Source organism: Mesitornis unicolor, unplaced genomic scaffold (assembly GCF_000695765.1).
Source record: "Mesitornis unicolor isolate BGI_N332 unplaced genomic scaffold, ASM69576v1 scaffold6250, whole genome shotgun sequence".
NCBI lineage: Eukaryota > Metazoa > Chordata > Aves > Mesitornithiformes > Mesitornithidae > Mesitornis > Mesitornis unicolor.
In genome coordinates this window covers 1-11,877 of record NW_010156170.1, presented here as the reverse complement: position 1 = coordinate 11,877, position 11,877 = coordinate 1, and positions in this window count along the sequence as shown.

Genomic DNA, 11,877 nt, shown 5'->3' with positions numbered 1-11,877 from the left:
ACCAAAGCGCAATGATCATTTTACAATTTAGATTTATCTAGTCATCTATTAGGAAGTCATATGATATTTCAAGTTATTTTAGCTTTGATGAGGAAAAGAGCTCACCGAGACATTAATCACTCAGTAGTTTGTATACAAACCAAATCAGTGCCTCCAAGCATTTAAATAAAATACTGTCTCTTTGCCTAAAACCCAGATATTCCTGCTATCAAGGGCACTGGAGGATGTTTACAGATGCCTTTACGTGTCTACTTTGCCGGACCATTTAATGCTAATCTAGTGTTAGATTACCTTTCTGAAACTGCTAATAAAATCTGTTACATTACTGTGTTTAGCTGAGGCCCCAAAGCTTCAGAGATGAGATTTCTATCCACTGACAAATCATGGCTGGGTGAAAACTCAGAGCAGATGCTTTTCTACATCAGGTGTGAAACACACACCCTAATCCTGCCAAATGACATGATAATGGAGAGATGTGTAAAAGGTTTGTTTATTCCACAGAAGAGATGTCATCTGGGGGTAAGGGCAGGGGAAATTATACGTATCTCCTTGAGGTATAGGCAATTGCAGGAAGGGTAAAGGGGATGTAAAACGCTGTTTAGCACCCAGGGAATGCAGATTTTAAGATCTGTACAGAGTGGTAAAGGTTAAGACCCTATTTGTCTTCCCAGCCCTGCTAGTCTCACTGAGGCATACAGTCCAGGGAATTAAAGAACAAGAAATGTAGCTTAGTGAAGAGAAGCTTGATAAGAGATATTTCAGCTGGCATAAAGCCGAATCACTTTCTCACATCCCAGTGTAATTATGGCTGTTAAACTTTTGGGGAGAGTACTGCAAGAGTTGGTGAGTAAAATGGGCCCTGGAGAGTCTCTCTCCATATGGCAGCATGACTGGAAGACTGAGATTTTTCCCAGACTAATGTGACCCATCAGAGCTTTGTGCTCACATTATTGATGGAGTTACTGTATTGCATTTATTGCCCAAATGGCTTCCCTTTTAGCAAATGACAAACTGTATTTTACAACTCTTGGTATTCTTGGAAGGTTCTCCTGGAAAAACGTCTCAAATTCCTTTGTGTTGGGTGCTTTGGGGGTCTTTAATGTTTTGGATGGATAGTGCTGGCTAGCGCCCAATGCAATTTGGAAGGAAGCTTGGGTTTGATTTTTCACAGTGTTATATCTTGTGCAGCCCTTGAAATGTAGGCACTGAGAGTAGGAGATAAAACGCCTCCCATACAGAAATTCAGGACACCACGCTGGCTTTGTTCTCTCAGTGGTGCTACCTGAAACTGGAAACCAGCAGGAAATGAAGCCTTCTCTTTCTGCTTTCCAAGTAATGCGTCCAATTTCTTCTACTTCAGGTGGCAGCAGATGAGCTACTCATCCAGACCTTCTTTATAACCACTGCTAAGACATAGGCATTTCTAGAGCATGACTCATCTGATCTGTTTCAAATGTCTGCTTTGGGAGGAGGTGGGATGCACGGCTTCCCTCTGCCACCTGTGAAGGGAGGCTCTCCATGTCTAGTTCAGAGGTATGCATCTAATCTTAGCTGACAGAGATCCTAGCCCATATGTTCAGCTCCTTCTCCTAAGGGTCTTTGTTGGCCTTTCTAGAGAAAAAGGCCTCTTCTGAGTCAGACTGTGTGTGTGTTTTTTGGCAGCTGAGCAGTGCAAAAACACAAAGCCCAGTGCAAGGATGTAATTTGTCCCCCAATTTAGAACAGGCAATTCCCAGATTAAGACTGACGTGTTTCCAAGGCGTGCTCCTGTTGGAAGAAATGTTCAGTGACGGTTTTCCACCAGAAGCACTGAACTTGGCAAGGGGTGACCAAGTGGGACCCCAGACCTGGTGGGATGTTGTTTCCCTTTTGCTGCTTCTAAAAGGAGATGGTATTTGCCTTTCAGAAGTGAGTGTGAAAAGAAAAGCTGAGGCTTGACCCACAGCTGTCTGCTCTTAATTGCAGCAAGGATTAACTCTGCACATGGTAGCCTTCTACCATACCTTTTGCTTCAGCTGACCACCCCATTTTTTGGGACATTTTGCCTGAGTGAGCGGGTTTTCAGACTTACCCTTTACTGCATGAGTCTAATGGGACAAAAATGAAGAATGACTTGAAGGCACTGGCTGGAAAGAAGGGCCAAATAGCTTTGCTTATAGAGGGGGAAAGAAATTAAGAGTTGGTCTAAAAAATTATTTTCATTTCATCTCTCAGTATTAAGTAGAAAACAGCAAGCAGTCGGTAGACCGGATGGTCATTATTTCTTCTTGAAAACTCTTTGCTCTTACAAATACCAGTGACCCTTGAAGGATCTCTTTGATTGATTGGAGAACTCCAGCTAAGTGGGGACCACAGCAGTAGATTTTTCATAGATCCTACAGACAGGCCTGCTAGCACAGGCTCAGTAGCAGCGGATGGCTCTTTTCTAACCCCTTTTGCATTGCTATTAGACATTCTGCAGGCTGCCAAAGGAGGGATAATGAAAATCAAGCCAAGGGAGGTCTGAAAACCTCACTCCATCAAGGACGGTGTCTGCTGTGTGAATTGTCAGGAAAGGTTTAGGTATTGGCACAGTCTTCTCTCCTGGAGGCAGGACAGTCAGGCAACTGAATTCTCCATAAATTTTCCTGTCATTCATCTGCCAGGAGTATTTTTCAGAAAGGCTGCTGTTCCGTCCAGGTATTCCCCTTTTGTAATCGAATGATGATTTATTACCTGAGCAATGAAGAAAAATATATTACCTTGGAATTTATGAATGCGTAATGATATGTAAGCCATAATAATGAATCACTTCTTTCCCTCCCCTCCCTTCCTCATGTATATTTGGACGTTTATTTCCATCTAAATTTCCATTTATTTATGTCCTCTGAAGTTCTCCTTCACAAAAGGGAATTCCCAAGTTAAGGTGTTGGAGAGTTTGAGATACCTGAGTTAAAGAACAAATAAAACCCACATGCCTTCCAACTTTCTACTTCCCTGTTCACTTGCTTTCCCAATGCTTACTCGCTCCCTTTGGCTGAGCTATCACGTGTCTCCCCGTAGGTGTGTTTTTGACTCGGGTAACTATTAAGCTCTGGACAGGGAGCATTGCCCAAGTCTGGACACAGGCTAAGGCAAGCCAAGGCCCTTGACCACTTGGCTGCCATTGTATGGTTCAGCAAGGACTGGTGCAGTCAGAGCAGTGCTGGATCCCCTGCAGGTTGTCCTAGTGAGAGGTGCCCAAGCGGTGACCCCCAGGGCAGCAATGTTAAATGCCTTAGAGTCATTCTTTAGTCCATAGTCTAAGATTTTGCTTATATTTGAGTAAAACCAAGGGAGACAAGGGTCTAACGTAATCCAGGCCAGTGTAGGAGGAAAAAAGCCTGTTGTTGAACCCTTGAGGGAGTGATGCTGGAGAGAGACCGCAGCCTGTCCTGAAGTGACAGGAACCTGGTGATGCAATCTGCTCAGAGTGGCTCCAAATGTATGAGCTGCATTCAGGTGCTGAGCTCAGCTGTCATCATGCCTAGCCCTTACTGCAGGGTTATTTCTTCCACTCTAATGCATTACTCCATCTGGACCCATTTGGAAGACAATGCAGTGACATGTGTAATGGCAGAGCCATTACCGAAGAAGAAATCTATCTGAACTACATTGAAAATTGCTTAAGCTGGTTCAGTGGCATGGGCTTGACCAATGCAGTGCTCTACAAGATGGGGTGGATCAAGAGTCATTCCATGATAGGTAGAAGTGACACAGGTGAAAGCATACCTGATTTCCCTGCCTCACGCTCCCCACACCTCTGCTACTGTTTGCCAGGGAATCTTCTAGCTAGGCTGATGCTTATGTCTATTTTCTAGAGTTGTTTGCAAACGTTTGCATGCCATGAGCTTCCCCAGTTGGTTACTATTACACCGTGCTTGAAATGTAGTTGGCAAAATGTGTTCCTTAAGGCTGGAGGTTGTCAAAAGAGCTTTGTGGTGGTTAGACACCCAGATCTACTGAAATTCAGAAGGAGTTGGGTATCTAGCACATAAAAATTCCATTGAAAATCCTGGGCTAGGCCATTTGTTATACTTGGTATATTCAGAGCATGTCACAGGAAAAGAATTGTTGCTCACAAGAGCTGTAGGGAACAATCCCCCAGTTTTGGCTCCTCTGTTAAAGTCTCATAAGGCAGGATAGACGCTGCAGCAGGCTTCATCCCTTTGGGGCTACAACATGAGGTTCTGAAGGGATTAATAAACCCACTATATTTCAATGAGTGCTGTAACAAGACAGTACTGCAAAAGTGTCTCAAATACTGAGTAGGACTCTGGCCAGAGGCAGACTTTTCAGTGTCTGGAACTGCTCACACACAGGCGCTCCTAGCTTGCTGAAGACTAAGTCTGTCTTTAGCAGAATGAAGATGTTACTGGAAAAACAGAAAAAATTATCCATCCTTGCAGGCTGCATTAGCATTTGAATGGGTTTTATTCTTTTCATGCTCATAAAAAAGTGTTCTATTAAATATTAAAATGATATTTTCTTGTGTTACTGTACACTTCCCGTGGACCTGGAAATTAACTTCATTGTAACCACAATAACCCCTTAAAAGAGGACAAAAAACCCCCTGTTTATACTGCTGGAGGAATATTGCAAAAGCAGATTGAAGAGTTTCATTTTTCCACCAGCCTGCCAAATTCCTTGACTGACATCACTAAAGATATAGGCATGACTATGTCTGTGTTCCTTTATTATTAAAATGCCACCGAGCAACAGGGCAGGCAGTGCTTGGTAATGAGAAGGAACTCTTGAAAAGCTGTTCAACAGCCGTATCTTATTTTAGGGAGTTTCTCTCTCCAGAGGTGAGTCCAAATGAGCATGACAATTTTGACTTGAGCTGCAGCGTGCGTCGTTCCTGATTGTGGATGTGTGTGTAGGGGAGATGAGATGGGAGAGGGACCACGTGAATTCCCTTGCACTGGCTGGTGTGATGAATGTACGACAGAAACATTCTCATTAATGTTGCCGTGAACTCAAGGACAGGCAGCTGCTATTGATTCTGGTGCAGTTCCTTTTGCACTTACACTGCCTTGAGCAGAATTTGGCGCGCTTTACTCCCTGTAGAAATACCTGTGCTCTGATTGCTTCTGATTCTTTCAGTGTTAGGTTCTGGCGTTTCCGAGCAAGATGTGAAATGTGAATTTAAACTTCAATTTAGAGCAGTATAGAAAGGGAAGAAGGAAATTTTCCATAGGTGTAATGGGTTTTGGGCACACAATACCTGAAAACACAGTGATCACATTTTCATGTTCTCAGTATGAAATCTAAGATATCTCACCTCTAGTCCCTCATTAAACTGCTATTTTACTTGAAGGTTTGTCATGGAAACTCCATGTCAAACTTTAGATCTAAGGATGAAGCCTCTCTTCTTCTGAGGAACAGACTGTTTTGTTTAGGCTTGCTATACTTATGTCAAATTCTGCCTGCCAGTTGCTAGTGATTAAATAAAAATAGGGAAAAGATTCTCCTGCATGGCCCTGGTTGACTTGCTTATAAGTTGCATGGTCTTCTTATCAGGCTGACCTCACAGAGAAGGGAAAAGCTGAAAGAATGAAGACCAGCCCTGCCTGATAAGTCAAGAACCGCTGACTCAGCTAAGCCATATGTTTGAATTGCACATGCTATGCTAACAGACCATAGTATTTACAAGGCTTCACTAAACACTTAAATCTATTTTGTGGACAAAAGGATTTTAAGTTAATTTATTTTGTTGAGAGAATAATTTAACCAAGTTAGCATTTTGTTGACAGAATTATGATGAAATTCATTTTGTCTACATAACTGATTGGATAGTTAGCTGAATGCATTTTCTCCACAGAACCAAGTATGTGCCGGGACTGCCAAACAGGGTTTCCTCCACAGTTTCAAGTCAATCTGTCAACAAAATGAATACAAAATCCTTTTGTCTACAAAATGAACTTGGGTGTTAATTGTTTGTCAATAAAGAGTGCAAAGCCAAACGATCCTCTGTCGAACACTGATAAAAATGCACAGAGGTGTGAGTGTTGTGTGTGTACACTTGCTTTTTGTTGTCAGAGTCCAAATGTCACAAACCAAGTGTCTGGCAGGGAATGGAGTGCAACCCAACCTGGGACAAGACATGGTCTGAAGATCGTGTTTGTGTTGAGAGCATCACAAGGAGTTAACTGGAGTAGTAATGCAAAGCACAGGGCTTGGAAAGCCACCAATATTGTTTCTAGCAGGGATTCAAAGCCTCCCATTGTGAGTGCCAATGCCAGTTCTAGTTGGTGTGGTACATGAACACGTGGTATGCAGTGGTTTTCCTGCCTTGAAGAATTGTATCACAAATAGATGTGGCAGATGAGGAGCAGGGAGAGGATGTGTTGTATTCAGATCATGCTGGTGGGGAGCTGAGGCATAACAGAACAAACTCATTAGTTTGCAGTCCTATGGGGAAACACCTCTCAGTGACCAGGAATAGGTTTGAGTCTTCTTGATCGCATAAACCACCCTCTCCTTCTGGGCAGACACTCATTAAGGTGATACACCATGAGCCATGTGCCCGTACAAGCTGGAAATTTCACTTCAACATGATTGTAAGCACAATTTGGCTCACCTGAAGCACATCAGTGGCTTCATTTTCTTTTGCCATTTTTATTTTTTCATATTTTTGCAGGTACAACATGATTGCAAGTATTCCTGGGGCTCAGTTTTGAAGATAGCATCTGGGGCGTCAGCTCTGAGCACCTCTTAGGTAGACTTGGGAATATAATGGAAAAAAATTAGTGTGTTTTATTCTGAAAATATCGTTATACTTGTGGAGCAGTCTGCTTAGCTTTAAATATCTGGAAAGGAACAAGAAAAGAAAGAAATATTAACTCATTAAATATGTCATAAAAATTGCACAGAATATTTTTTTTTCCTTTTCCCTCTCCTCCTTTGTACTTTTAAGAGGGTTAAAATCAATGGAAGGTAGGAAAAATATGAAATAAAGCTATGAAGAAATATGACGGTGTCATAGTGCAACATAAAAGTTCAGCCCTCTAATGTTTTCATGTTCATTCAGGAGGAAACAACCGACTAATCCCCAAGTTCATTTATACCCTTTAAAGGACCCAGGCTTTCAGCTCTGCTAATTATGAGAAAAGCCAAAAGGAAAGAGAAGCAGTCCCTTTTCAGCTGTGTTTTCTCTAAATAATCTAGCCCCTACCAGAGTTTCAAGGTTAAGGGGAGGTACGTTGGGTATGGAGAGGCGAGGTTAAAGGCACGAAAGTCGTTTCTCCTAATGAGGTTTGTCATTTACAAGGGCATAATCATCTCTGTTTTCTGCAAGGGGACGTTGATGTCAGGAGCACTATGTGAGACACCGTTTCCACATTCTTTTTCAGAATGTGACCTTTCAGAGAAACATAGCCCCATACCTGGGGGTTTAAGGCTGTTCAGACACGGTGCACATTGCAGGAGCTTGGCTGATGGTGGGGCCTTCCAGCTAATGGTGGCCAGAAAGAGCAACTGGCCTCACATCAGGAGGAGGCAACCCTGTTTGGGCTTGAGAGCAACGAGGCTGGTGAAGGGACTAGAGGGGAAGTCTTACAATGAGAGGCTAAGGGAGCTGGGGTTGTTTAGCCTGGAGAAGAGGAGACTTAGGGGGGACCTTATCACTCTCTACAACTACCTGAAGGGAGGTTGTAGTCAGGTGAGGGTTGGGCTCTTTTCCCAGGCAACTGGTGACAAGATGAGAGGGCATGGCCTGTAGCTGAGCCAGGGGAGGTTTAGGCTGGATATCGGAAAGCACTTTGTCATGGAGAGGGTGATCAGGCGTTGGAATGGACTGCCCAGGGAGCTGGTGGAGTGCCATGGTCTAGCCGATGGAGTAGTGCTAGGTCATAGGCTGGACTTGATGATCTTAGAGGCCTTTCCCAGCCTCAATTATTCTGTGATTCCATTGCTCTCTATTATGTCCATTTTTTACGGTGCTTTCCAAATGTTTTTCTATTGGCTTCTGCCTTTTGCTTTCTGGTGTGAACAACTGATCTGTGGGGCTAAGCAGGAGCAGCAGTGGGGGTGTTGCAGTTTGATAATACCGTTTATTGGTGCTTCTTCCATTGAGTACATGATGCGGTGTCCTGCGAAGAGCCACAATTGTTTTTGCTGCGGAAGGTAAAGCAAATCAGACGTGTCAAACTCCCCTGTTACTCAACAGTCACTAATGACTGCAGCAGCATATGTTGCTGCTTCCCAGGCCACTGGGAGCTTGGTGCATCTGTTACTCCTCCTGGAGCCAAGTCCTGATTGTCAATACCATGACCCCCGTGCGCTCAGTCCGCAGAACCGCGGTGCTGTTGGCTCGTCCCAGGCCAGCGGCAGTGGGGCTCGTGAGGGACCGTGCTGTGCAGGGGGTGCTGGGAAGCACAGGGAGAATTGGGCAACAACTGAGGACCATGTCATGCTAATCTGTAACGTACAAATGATGTCAGTCAATATAGAAATGATGACTTCTGCGAGACGCAGAATTCCCAACCTGGAAATAGAAAGGTTGCAAACTGCGGGTATTATATTAACACGGGTTCATAAGGCACTCACTGGGGGCTGCATGCATAAGTTGTCCAGGTAATAAAAAACTGCAGTGCTAGTGCTGAGGGATCTCTCAAAAGCCAGGATTTTCGAAAGGGTGCAGTAACTATAGTGTGGGGTGTCTGTAAATCTGGCTGTTGTGCTATGAATGTAAACCCAGGAAACCACATTTTTAAAATGGCCTGGTAAAAACAAAATGACAAAAAAGGCTTTGGTCACCTCTGTATTTCAGATCGCTCCTCATTGCTCACCAGCTCACCTATTTGCATACTTCCCAGCAGATCACACCGCATTTCCATTTTACTCTGAGGTCAAGTCTGCAGTATAGGCATTCAAAGTCACCTATTCATAAAACTGATTTTGCAGCCTAATAACTCTTCAGGGCCAGGGAGAGGAGAGCAGGGATTTTAATGCAGCCAAAGGCAGGACATTTAGAAAAAATAAAAACGTACTATATGCTATAAGGAGGAGAAAAGGAAGTACTTGCTATTAAAGTAGAATGTCATACCATATAATAAAACCAAAATTTGAGTCACTAGAAAGGCTAAACCCTGCTCTCTTTGGCCTACATGCATTTTCTTTGCTAATATATTGCTGGCTCCAGCACAATCATCTCCTAAATGACTTGGCCTACATTACATCTCACTTTCTAGGGGAAACCGCAAGTGTAATTTTAGTATGTTGAGGCAATGTTACAGACTTTCTCAGTATGTAAATTATTACCAGCTTCGTTTAAAGGCCTACTAACTAAGTGCATGAATGACTTGAGATTCTTCATAACGTCTGCCTGCAAAGGGCATGGGATCTTTTTGAGTGTAAACTGCAGAAATGGTTTCTGGAAAGGCTGTGTGGTATTTTGATATGAGGAACATTAATGGCAGTAGTTATTCCACCTATATCAAAAAGAATCCAGATGTATGTGGTCTACAGCTCTGGGTAAAGTACAGTGCTGTACAGGATGGTTAGATCGCCCTCGCCACATGGACGCTGCTGGAGGTTTCAGCTGTTAAGGCATTTGCTCTTGTTCTGTCCAACAGAATCCCAAACTAATGGAGCTGTCATTGTAATCTGACAGGTAGCTAACATATAAAGAGGGAAAGATACATGACTTGGAACAGCACTTGTTTGGAGCTTTCTCGTTAGTCACGTGCAGGAAATCAATGAGTGCTTTGGGGCTCCTGTAATTCAAATGAAAATAAAATACACGTATACTTCATAGTCTACGCAGGTGACCATTTTAGATCTGTGCTGAAGAGCATTTCTGGCTCCAAGAAAATGTTTTGTGGTATTCCCACCAGTACTTATGGGTGTACGAGAGGCTCACAGTACCTCCCTAAACGCATTTGCTTAAAGACATGGCCCAGCCACCCTGCCTGTCATTGCAGAAGCAACGACAGGCTAAAGAGATGGTCAGAGTGCTCTGCTGGGGGGGCACAGAGGGAAAAGGGGGCAAGATTTCCTGCTTGGAAGAAACCCAAGCTGGTTTGCTACACAGACATACTGGATTTGTAGGTAGCCTGTACCTAGGGTGAAGGCAGCTTACTTATGAGAGGCCCTGTGGATGGACAATGCCAGGTCTTGTGGACAGCCTGGGATTCAGAGCAGGGTTGCCCTCCTCCCATGTCTGTGGGACTGCCGAGTCCTCACTTGTCAGCATGTCCAGGAGGTTTCTGCGTTATACTTGTTTATTTTGCTGCCTCTAAGTTGTCTTCTGGTCACCTAGGGCCCTCCAGCAGCCTTGCTTTTAGTCTCCCACTTATCTGGAGCTGCATGGCTGGCAGGGCTGTCTCTCCATTGAACACTGATGGTGCCCATCATGAAGCAGATGATTCCCTGTCCGGACTGCTCAGTGCGAGATAAGATTCCCACCACCAGATCCCTGCATCTGAAAGGAGCAGGTAGAGGGTATGTACCTGGCAACTGAGGTGCCAGAGACGGACCAGATTAAACTTTTATTAAAGCAAATAACTTTTTCAAGCTCACCTTTAGCCTGATTGAGGCCTTACTTTACCCACTTTTGTTACTAATGAACAAAGACAAATTCTACCTTTCTTTTTTGGCAAAGAGGGCTCATTTATGTCAGCTAGAGGGGCAGCTGCACCAGCAGTGTTATCTTTCTTCTCTTTTTATAGCCTAATGAAAAAGCGTAAGAATGATGCTTAGAAACAGTAGGGTTGACTCATAGGGGATGACTGTATGTGACTCATAAGATGTGACATTATTCCGGAGTCTTGAAGTACATATACATGCACTGAGACTTGGGGGAGTTATTTTTCATAACTGGAAGAAGAATGCTTGCTGCGTATTTTGAGATGCGCCTGACATATAAAATAACATGTTCCTTGCCGTTGTATATGTGACTTATAAAATTCAGTGGCCATTCTAAATTATTCCTAGTCTCTGAGGAAATCCAGCGTTAATCACACTTTCCACATCCTTTGCTTTAACTCAGAAGGCTACGGCTGATGGCTGGTACAGTGGGAGCTGTAACTTTCTAAAGAAATTGAAATTACTTGCTTCTGTTAGAGACAGCCTGGGAAGGAAGGGTCTCAAACCAGGGGCTGGCCTGCTAAGATCCCCAGCATCATCCTGGGATTTTGCACTGATTGAAGCTGGCTTTGCCATTTTGCTTTGAAAACCGAATTCAGGAATGTCTGTGCAAGGGACAGACACTCTGAGGATTAATAGCCTGTCCCTTTAAGCAGCACAATTAAGCACCAAGTATCCCTGAGTGACAAAGATGTGTGCTTTCACTGTTCCAGCCTCTCTAACAAATCCTTGTGATCTATCAACTGTCCTGTTCAATTAGAAAAGAAAGATGTCACTTGCCTTCCCTCTGCCCAAGGTGTCCTTGCAGTCAGCTGGGTGGAGGCACTAACCTGACCCTCCGCCCAGAGCAAGGCTCAGGGTCACCGCTGGACGAGCACTTTTCCTCGCCTGGGGAGCGCTGTTGGTTTCGCAGGCAGAGAAAGCTTTTGCAGCTCTTTGTGAACCTGTGCTGGCAAAGAGAGGCAGCGTGATGGATTAATGAAACCAGCCTGCTTGAATGGGGCTAGCAAACTATCGATGGATTTCCCCTATACCTGCATTGTATAAATATATATGCTATAAATAGTGGCTTTGCTGTGCCAAATATGAGCCATTCGGTGACTGGAGCAGAGACAGCTGTTGACAGAAGGCTGAGTTGTTCAGCAACAGCAGACACTGGGATTAAGTGTGAGATTTGGAAACTGTCTCATAACTTGCACAGGAAAGTTAACGTGACATCAAAGATTATTAGTGTTGTCAGGTGTCGTGGTTTAGGCCCAGTGTGTAACT